The sequence below is a fragment of the Odocoileus virginianus genome, chromosome 19 (genome assembly GCF_023699985.2).
Source record: "Odocoileus virginianus isolate 20LAN1187 ecotype Illinois chromosome 19, Ovbor_1.2, whole genome shotgun sequence".
Classification (NCBI taxonomy): domain Eukaryota; kingdom Metazoa; phylum Chordata; class Mammalia; order Artiodactyla; family Cervidae; genus Odocoileus; species Odocoileus virginianus.
This window is the reverse complement of record NC_069692.1, coordinates 18,994,937-19,005,505: the sequence shown is the minus strand read 5'-3', so window position 1 is coordinate 19,005,505 and position 10,569 is coordinate 18,994,937.

Here is a 10,569-nt window from a genome sequence, read left to right as displayed (position 1 = left end):
ATTGAGCAGATTATTTTATTAAATAAAAAGTTATGATTTCATATGAGAAGCTGGTACCTAAAGGCCTACACTATACACTTTTGCTTACAAGAAATAAAAACTGACTCTAACTTCAAGCGGAAAGAATTTATTGGAAAGATTGGGACTAGCTCACAGAATCAAAGGAAAAACTGGAACATATAGTAAGGATGGAGATCAGGTCTACCCCAGGGCCCCAGGGAAAAGAACGTAATGGAGAGTCCCTGAGCTTTTTCAGGGTTCTCTGCAGAACGAAGTGTTCCACTATTATCAGTGTTATTAATAGCTCCCCTCTTCTCAAGAGTCACATCCTCAGAGGGAGAGACTAATTGTTCTAGCTTACATCACATGTTTGCCTTTAACTAAGGGACGGAAGCCAAGGGTACTTTGACAGTCTCCCCACAACCAAAGGGAAATCAGAAAGGGAAATGTAAACTGGCACTGGAGTTACCGCAGATCTCCCTATGCCAGGCTTCCTGAAAAGATCACGCATTAGTTACATTCAGTGTTCTCCGGGGACCATAGTCTCTGCTGTGCTCCCTTTTGATTAACTGCATGCATCTGAGAGCTGCCCGACAGAGGATATCGGTGTGACTGTGGGGTAATCTTCTATCACCTACCTGTGAAAATGTGCTGTGTGCTTAGTCGGTCAGTCATGTTTGACTCTGCGACCCCATAGACTGTAGCCTGCCAGGCTCTTTTGTCCAAGGGGTTTTTCAGGCAAGAACAATAGAGTGGGCTGCCATTTCCTCCTCTGGGGACTTGTGAAATGATCTACTTGCAAATAAATTTAAAACCCATCAAAATCAGCTGCTGTTCTAAGCAATAAAATTTATCGGCTATAGTAGTCTACAAAGATTTTCATCAAAATGACAAAGAAAAAAACTAGCGATTGAGTGGATGAGCAAAGATACCCATAAGAAGCTAAAACTTTCTCCAGAATGCTATGTTTTAAGTTAATCTTTTGGCAAATTTTGCATTACTTGCTTTATATCCATATTTTCTTCTCCCCAGATCTTTATAACATTGGTATTCTTTGGAGAAGAGCCTACTAATATTGTCATTTCTAGTACTCCTTGGCACACTGACAGTTATCCCAAATACGTGTGCACAGATGTGCAGAAATCAGGAAAGTCATATGGTTTTCCTTGCTATTGTGTGGAACTTCAATTCTTCTAATGAGTTAGACCACAGTTCTCTCTAACAAAGATGAATAATGCTTGATGTGTAATGATTTATACTCGCTGATTGCATGGATATTGATAATCAGAAGTCTCACACAATGAGAACCTTGAGAAAGAATCTAGTCTTGTACAGGTGAGGGAATTCAGGCTCATAGGGGTGAAGTAACTATTCAGTTCAGTCGCTCAGTCATGTCCAACTCTTTGCGACCCCATGGACTGCAGCATGCCAGGCCTCCCTGTCCATTACCAACTCCCAGAGTTTACTCAAACTCATGTCCACTGAGTCAGTGATGCCATCCAACCATCTCATGCTCTGTCATCCCCTTCTCCTCCCGCCTTCAGTCTTTCCCAGCATCAGGGTCTTTTCAAATGAGTCAGTTCTTCACATCAGATGGACATTGTGACTACTGGGTCCACACATAGAGGAAGTGGCAGAACCAGAACTTGATTGCATCCAGGCTTTCTGACTTCAGTCCAGTACTGTTTCTACTATAGCATTCAAAACTACATTAAGATTCCCTTAGCACATTCTACTCACAATGTCTCGAGTGGTGATAGGTTCTGTATTCATCTGCGTGGGCAGCCATAACAAAATACCCCAGGCTGGGCGACCTAAGTAACAGAAACTCTGTTCTGGAGGCTAGGAGCCCAAGGTCAAGGTGTTGTGAGGGTTGGGTTTTGGTGAGGTGTCTCTTCCTGATTTGAAGAGGACTGTCTTCTCACCGTGTCCTCACACGGCTTCTTGTCTGTGTGCACACACAGGGGAAGAGAGACATCTCTGACATCCCTTCTTCTTATAAGGACACCAGTCTTATTAAATTAGGCCCCACCTTTGTGACCTCAATTAGCAGTAATTAAGGGCTTCCCTCGTAGCTCAGTTGATAAAAAAAAAAATCTGCCTGCAATACAGGAGACCTGGGTTTGATTCTGGGGTCAGGAAGATTCCCTGGAGAAGGAAATAGCAACCCATTCCAGTTTTCTTGCCTGGAGAATCCCATGGACAGAGGAGTCTGGCAGCCTACAGTCCATGGGGTCGCAAGAGTCAAACATGACTTGGAGATTAAACCACCACCACCTCCCTAGAGGGCCTGTCTCCAAATACAATCTCATTGGAGGTTAAGGCTTAACATATGAAGGAAACTTGGGGACACAATTCAGTCCATGACAGTATTTATCTAACTTTCTATCTACCTACCTACCTGTCAATTTATCTCAATTTCTGACTCTTGATTAAGTTTGTTGATGAATTTACATAAAAAAGAAAAGGTTAAAAGGTTGAAAGGGCAAGAAAGGGAAATTCTAAGGCCCAATTATTACACATTTGCACTTAATGTACACATTTTAAGAGATCAGACAATTATGTATTAATCATGGGAAACAGCTAGTGACCAGGATTGAGATATAAGATGAGTGAAATTGGGAAGGAAAGACAAAATATGGAATATAAGAGACTGCTTCAACTGGAGGGTGAATGTAAGTGGAGTTGGGAAGGGGTGGTCATCTTAGCACAGGGTACATTCAAGGCCTGAGAAAGAATTACTTGGTAGATGAAGGTAGATAAACTGTCAGAGACCAGTTTTTATTCTGTTAATTTTCAGTGCCTGTTTCCTCATGCATAAAATGGGGATTACATACAACCTCCCAGAGTTAGTTCTTTCAAATTAAACCTAATATATAGAAGAAATATATTTTCATAACTGCCCCATAATTTGCACATCTGCCTCTCTCTGCATATGGAGACCTTGCTCTATACCCCAGCTTGTCAATCATATAGTGGCATTTGTAAATGGCGTCCGTCCACTAGGGCTTTGCAGTGGCCAGCATATATTCATAATGCAGGCCCTTCTCTTCCCTCACTAAGTCCTCCCAACAATTCAAAACACACCTGTTTAGTCCTACCAAGGCTCAGAACCAAGCCACTCACTGCCCAGTCACACCCCTCCTACTGACCACTCCCTCAGTAATACAAATCATGGTGGCAGCCTATTTAAAGCCTATTTAAAGGTGCAATTTAATGTACCTGGTAAGGGCTTGACTGTTCTTAGAGGAAAGACCAGTCTCCCGCTCAGCCCTTGGGGAAGGTGGTGAGAATTTCATCCTAGTTTGGAACCCAAGAAGGAAAGACTGAAGTGAATAATCTGAAAATGAGGGAAAGAGGGCACGGTGCTCCTCTCCGTCACACACTCACAAGGTCACACGTGAATGTACTGCTTTTTATCACAGCTGATAATTTCATTCAGAACCATTTCTAGTTTCTACTCAGAATTGCTTAGAATTGATAAACGTTACAGAGTTTTCCCTCACAGACTTTATAAATTTCTGTTATGCCATATGTGTAATAGCAGGAAAGTGTAGACTTGTATTCTTTTGATGTGTAGGATTTCAGTCTATGCCATGGCAAAGGGGCTCACGAGTCTTATCAAAAATCTTTGGTTTGGTTACACCTGTGAATGCCTCCTTCACTTCCGAAGGAGGGGACTCATGGAGAGCCTGGTTTGAGACGGGAACTATGTCCTGGTTTTACATGGGAACTGGGGCTTTCCAGGTGGCTCAGACGGGCAAGAATCCACCTGCAGTGTGGGAGACCGGGCTTCAATCCCTGGGTCGAGAAGATCCCCTGGAGAAGGAAATGGCAACGCACTCCAGTATTCTTGCCTGGAAAATTCCATGGACAGAGGAGCCTGGTGGGCTGCAGTCGATGGAGGTTGCAAAGAATCAGACATGACTGAAAGACTCTCTCTCTCTCTCTCTCTCTCTCTCTCTCTCACACACACACACACACACACACACACATTTTCAAGGCTGATCCCGAGAAAACCCTTCTTCCTCTGAAAGTGAAAGTCGCTCAGTTGTGTCTAGCTCTTTGCAACCCCATGGACTGTAGTTCATGGAATTCTCCAGGCCAGAATACCGAAGTGGGTAGCCTTGCCCTTTTCCAGAGGATCTTCCCAACCTAGGGACTGAACCCAGGTCTCCCACATTGCAGGTGGATTCTTTACCAGCTGAGCTACAAGGGAAGCCCAAGAATACTGGAGTGGGTAGCCTATCCATTCTCCAGCCGATCTTCCCGACCCAGGAATTGAACCAGGGTCTCCTGCATTGCAGGCGGATTCTTTACCAACTGAGCTATCAGGGAAGCCTCCTCCTCTGAAGGTGTCCTTTTCTTTCTCTAAAGGTTTGTTTGTTTTATTAGAACCCATCATCAAAAAAAAAAAAAATGCTCTGGTATTGAGGCTGTAGCCAAAAATGTCCCTTCTCATAAAACAGCTGTGTGTGTATGTGTGTGTGTGTTTAGGTGGTGAAGGTTGGATACAGGCATCCATTGACATTTGACTGTTTCACCCCTTTTACATATAGGTTATATAGAATTCACCAGCTCTGAGAAACTGAATAATAATAGTAATTTTTGTTAAGTTCTAGTTTACCAGGAGTCATGTTTCAGTAATATCATTCATTACTTGGTTAATTAGATATTCTGCCCTTCAGTTCAGTTAAGTCGCTCAGTTATGTCCGACTCTTTGTGACTCCATGGACTGCAGCATGCCAGGCTTCCCTGTCCATCACCAACTCCCGGAACCTACTCAAACTCATGTATACCATGTCGGTAATGCCATCCAACCATCTCATCTTCTGTCATCCCCTTCTCCTCCTACCTTCAATCTTTCTGAGCATCAGGGTCTTTTCAAATAAGTCAGTTCTTCACATTGGGTGGCAAAAGTATTGGAGTTTCAGCTTCAACATCAGTCCTTACAATGAATATTCAGGACTGATTCCCTTTAGGATTGACTGGTTTGACCCTCTTGCAGTCCAAGGGACTCTCAAGAGTTTTCTCCAACACCACAGTTCAAAAGCATCAATTCTTCAGCACTCAGCTTTCTTTATAGTCCAACTCTTTATAGTCTTTCTTTATAGTCCAGTAGTCCATACAGGACTACTGGAAAAACCATAGCTTTGACTAGATGGACCTTTGTTGGTAAGGTAATATCTCTGCTTTTTAATATGCTGTCTAGGTTGGTCATAACTTTTCTTTCAAGGAGCAAGCGTCTTTTAATTTCATGGCTGCAGTTACCATCTGCAGTGATTTTGGAGCCCCCCAGAATAAAGTCTGTCACTGTTTCCGTTGTTTCTATTTGCCATGAAATGATGGGACCAGATGCCATGATCTTAGTTTTCTGAATGTTGAGCTTTAAGCCAACTTTTTCACTCTCCTCTTTCACTTTCATCAGTAGGCTCTTTAGTTCTTCACTTTCTGCCATAAGGGTGGTGTCACCTGCGTATCTGAGGTTATTGGTATTTCTCCTGGCAATCTTGATTCCAGCTTGTGCTTCATCCTGCCTGGCATTTCACATGATATACTCTCTGCTGCTGCTGCTAAGTTGCTTCAGTCATGTCTGACTCTGTGCAACCCCATAGATGGCAGCCCACCAGGCTCCCCTTCCCTGGGATTCTCCAGGCAAGAACACTGGAGTGGGTTGCCATTTCCTTCTCCAGTGCATGAAAGTGAAAAGTGAAAGTGAAGTCGGTCAGTCGTGTCCGACTCTTTGCGACCCCATGGACTGCAGCCCACAGGCTCCTCCGTCCATGGGATTTTCCAGGCAGGAGTGCTGGAGTGGGGTGCCATTGCCTTCTCCTTGTACTCTCTGCATACAAGTTAAATAAGCAGGGTGACACTATACAGCCTTGATGTACTCCTTTCCCAATTTGGAACCAGTCCATTGTTCCATGTCCAGTTCTAACTGTTGCTTCTTGACCTGCATACAGATTTCTCAGGAGGCAGGTCAGGTGGTCTGGTATTCCCATCACTTGAAGAATTTTCCACAGTTTGTTGTGATCCACACGGTCAAAGTTGTTGACGTAGTCAGTAAAGTGGAAGTAGGTGTTTTTCTGGAACTCTCTTGCTTTTTCAATGATCCAGAGGATGTATGTTCCCAAATGAAATAACTACTTTCTTTACAAGTCAGCCAGAAGCTTGATGTTTTCCCATCAATAATTGTGTTATGAATGCTAAAAATTGGATGTTTGCCAGATTATCAGTCTGAAAGCTTATGAGATGGTTAAAGTGTCCAAAAGCACAGTTTTATGTGGAACTGGTGTCATTCTAGTAATAATAATGGCTTATCTTAACATTCTGATTGAGGAATATTACTAGCATTATCTCTGAGTACTAGGATTGCCTATATTGTGGATATCTGGTTTTGACAGAAAAAAGCTGGTATGATGGATTTCCCCATCTATTTTCTCTCTAAGGAAATACTGTTTCTCTGTAAGCTTTCACAAAACACTTTTTTAAGGAACCTAATACAGAGGATTTAATTTAATAGATGTTATTCAAAGTTTAGAACAGTAAGTGACAGTTGCCTTAAGAGTGTTCTTATCCCAATCTATTTTAGTTTCTGGAAAATACTTAATATATTCCCACCTTCTCCCCTCCTCTCTCCCTACAACACAAACCCTCCCGAGCCCCCTGACCCAGTGTTGGATCACTGTTATTCAGGCTTACAGTATTCATTTCTGCTTTAGGACTTATCATCAATCTCTTTCCCCCGACTCTTTTTTTAGAAATCACAAATGCCACTGAAAATAATACTATCTGAATAGTCAAAATATAGTACATGTATTATATGAAGAGGGCATGCTAAGTCATGTCTGACTCTTTGTGACTCTATGGACTGTAGCCTGCCAGGCTCCCATGTCCATGGGATTCTCCAGGCAAGAATACTGGAGTGGGTTGCCATGCCTTCCTCCAGGGGATCTTCCCGACTCAGGGATGGAAACTGTGTCTCTTAGGTCTCCTGCATTGGCAGGCAGGTTCTTCATCACTAGCACCACCTGGGAAGCCCATATGAAGAGTAGTTCATAATAATTATTCAGTTGGAAATGTAATGGAATTCCAAAATAAGATCCCTGTGTTACAGGCTATGTGTATTTAAACAATTTTTTTAATGTAAAGGTTACTTTCCTTTTACAGTCGTTACAGGATAATAGCTGTATTTCCCGAGTTATACATCCTTGAGCCTATCTTACCACTCAGCCACTAAAAAAAGCATAGAATTTGGCCATTTGTGGCAACATGGGTGGGCTTGGAGGGCATTATAGTGAAATAAGTCAGACAGAGAAAGATAAGTCCTGTAGGATATCACTTATATATAGAATCTAAAAAATACAACAAATCAGTGGATATAACAAAAAAGAAGCAGATTCACAGATAGAGAGAACAAACTAGTGGCTATCAGTGGGGAGAGGGAAGGGGCAATATAGGGGTCGGGTGGGAGGCACAAACTTTTGAGTGTAAGATAGACTATGTGTATTTTTACTTAAAATTAATACCGACAGATTATTTTACAAAGATTACTTCCTTTGAATGACATATAAGCTTATCAGCAATGTTTATAGATACTTATAGCATTTATCCTCAGTCTTTACATGTGGCCAGTCTGACTGGTAAAAAAAAACTGTATCTTATTGTTTTGATTTCCACCCTCCTGACTATTAGTGAGGTTGAGCATGTTTTTTATATATTTGTTTGCCTTTGCATTTCCTCATTTATGATTTGTTCATATACTTGACTCATTTTTTAACATTCAGTTCTTTGTTTTTTTCTAAAAATCAATGTGTTGGGTTTCTTTGTATAGCAGAAATATTCTATTTTGTCAGCTATATTACTAATATTTTCTCCCAGATATCATTTTTCTTTCAGCTTGGTTTATGGTATTTTTTACCTCACAGAAAATTTTAACTTTTAGATAATCAAATTAGTCAATCTTTCATATATAAAGTATACACTTATATGTATTGATATATATACATATACATACCCTAAGATATATTTTAGTGTGTTTACATGTAATATATTGTATGGTGGTGGTGGTTTAGTCCTAAGCCATGTCCATCTCTTGTGACCCCACGGACAGTAGCCTGCCAGACTCTTCTGTCCATGGGATTTTCCAGGCACGAATATTGGAATGGGGTGCTATTTCCTTCTCCAAATATATTGTATATATGCACATATATAGTGTGTATATATATGATCTGTATCTATGGTATAGATATATTACTATGAAACATAGTGACCTATATTTCAGTATTCTACATTAGTTAGAAATTATCTATGGAACTCAAATGGATTCATCACTTAACCTTATTTAATATTATTTCCAACTGCTAAAGTTAACTAAGAGCCTTAGAAATTCTATTTAAAATTACATAGTAAATGTTGACATAGTAAGTTCATCAAAATTTACAGCCAGTTGACCCTTGAACAACATGGGTTTGAACTGTGGGGGTCTACTTTTATGTGGATTTTTTTCAACAAATATATACAGTACTACACGATTGGTAGTTGGTTCAACCCACAGATGTGGAACTATGGAAATGGAAGGCCAACTATGGGACTTGAGCACTGTCAAATTTTGGTTTCCATGGTAGGTTCTGGAACCAATCCCCCATGGATAGTGAGAGATGACTAGAGTTCTAAGTTGTTGAACATACAAGTTTACATTTTTCCTGATTTCCACATTATGTGGTGGTAAACTTACCTAATCAATAACATGGTATAAAAAGTTCAGGAAGTTCAGATTAACTAGTCTCTTTATGAGAAGACAAATCCAGGGAATAAATTTACAGATTAAAAAAAAATTCCAAATTGTCAAGGATAATTTCCCCAAGGATTTTGGATTCCTTTATAAAAATGATTATGATTTAGCAGTTTCTATGAGAAAGTGATTTTTTTTCCCTTCAAAAACTAGTACATAGTTCACTTTCTTTATGTTCTGGAAATTCTAGTAATATTAGATTTATGCAAGTACTTCTTAGCCTCTGTAAACCAATCAGAATAAAGCTCCTTTTACTTAAGAGAGTTTATAATTTAAGTCAGGTGTTGGCCAACTTTTCATGTAAATGACCAGATAGTATAAATTTTAGATGCTGTGGCCCATATGGTCTCTGTTGCAACTGTCCAACTCTGCCAGAGACAATTCATAAATGAGTGGACGTGGCTACCTTCCAATAAAACAACAACAAAAAAAATGGTGGTAGACTTCCAGTTTACAGTTCGGCATACAGGTTGTCTGGAATTTGTAACAACAAGTGACAAGCTAAACAAACTGAAAAAATCAACAACTCTTCTTAGATCCACAAGAGCAGTGAGGTCATAGGGCAAACTGCTGCCCCCAAATTGAAGAGACAGATAGGGGAAAACAGAGAATTACAATTTATCAGAGCTGACACCTCCACGGGAGCCAGTGCTTTGGTAGGAACACCTGACCTGTAATTGATGAATTGCTGGAGGCTCAGAGTGGACAAGTCTAAGAATTAAAAACTCTGGGTGGGGGAGGCCCAGATATACAAAGGCCCCTCTTTTTGTGAGTTTTACTTTCAGGAACTCAACCAGGTTCACAACTGAATACTAGAAGACTAGTCCCTCATTCTTCTGCAAGAGGAAGGGGAAAGGACCATTTTGAAATGTGCCAGAAATTCTACTCCCAACAAGACTTGCTCTCAACAGGCTATTTTTCCAGAGCCTAAATTGTTGGGGTTTTATCAGAACCTAACTGACCTAGGGGAAGGGAAATACTCAACTCCAGCCCACTCCAGCCTTTCACATGGGGGAAGGAAAATACAGTTGGCCCTCTGTATTTACCAATTCCACATCCATGAATTTAACCAACTGCAGATTGAAAATATTTTTTTTTAATTCAGAAAGTTCCAGAAGCAAAACTTGGCCCTTTGCTGCACTCCAGCAACTATTTGCATTGCGTTTATATTGTATTCACAACTATTTACAGAACACTACTTTGTATTAGGTCCTAGAAATAACCTAGACATGAGAAAGTGTGTGGGAGAATTGCTTAGGTTACACCATGCCATTCCATATAAGGCATTGAGCATCTGAGGATTTTGGTATCCATAGGGAGTCTTGGAACCAAACTCCCGTGGATACTGAGGGATGACTTACCCAACTCTTGCCCATTCTAGTACTCCCAAAATGAAATACTTAGGTATAAATCTAACAAAGTACATATGAGATCTCTATGAGAGAAACTACAAAGCACAGATGAAAGAAATAGAGGAACTAAATAAATGGGGGGAAAAATAAATGGGGGGATGTGTTCCAGGTCCATGTATCGTTGTTGTTCAGCTGCTCAGTCGTATCTGACCCTTTGTGACCCCATGGACGGCAACACACCAGGCTTCCCTGTCCTTCACCATCTCCCAGAGCTTGCTCAAACTCATGTCCATTGAGTAGGTGATGCCATCCAACCATCTCATCCTCTGTCGTCTCCTTCTCCTCCTGCCTTCAATCTTTCCCAACATCAGGGTCTTTTCCAATGAGTCAGCTCTTTGCACCAGGTGGCCAAAGTATCAGCTT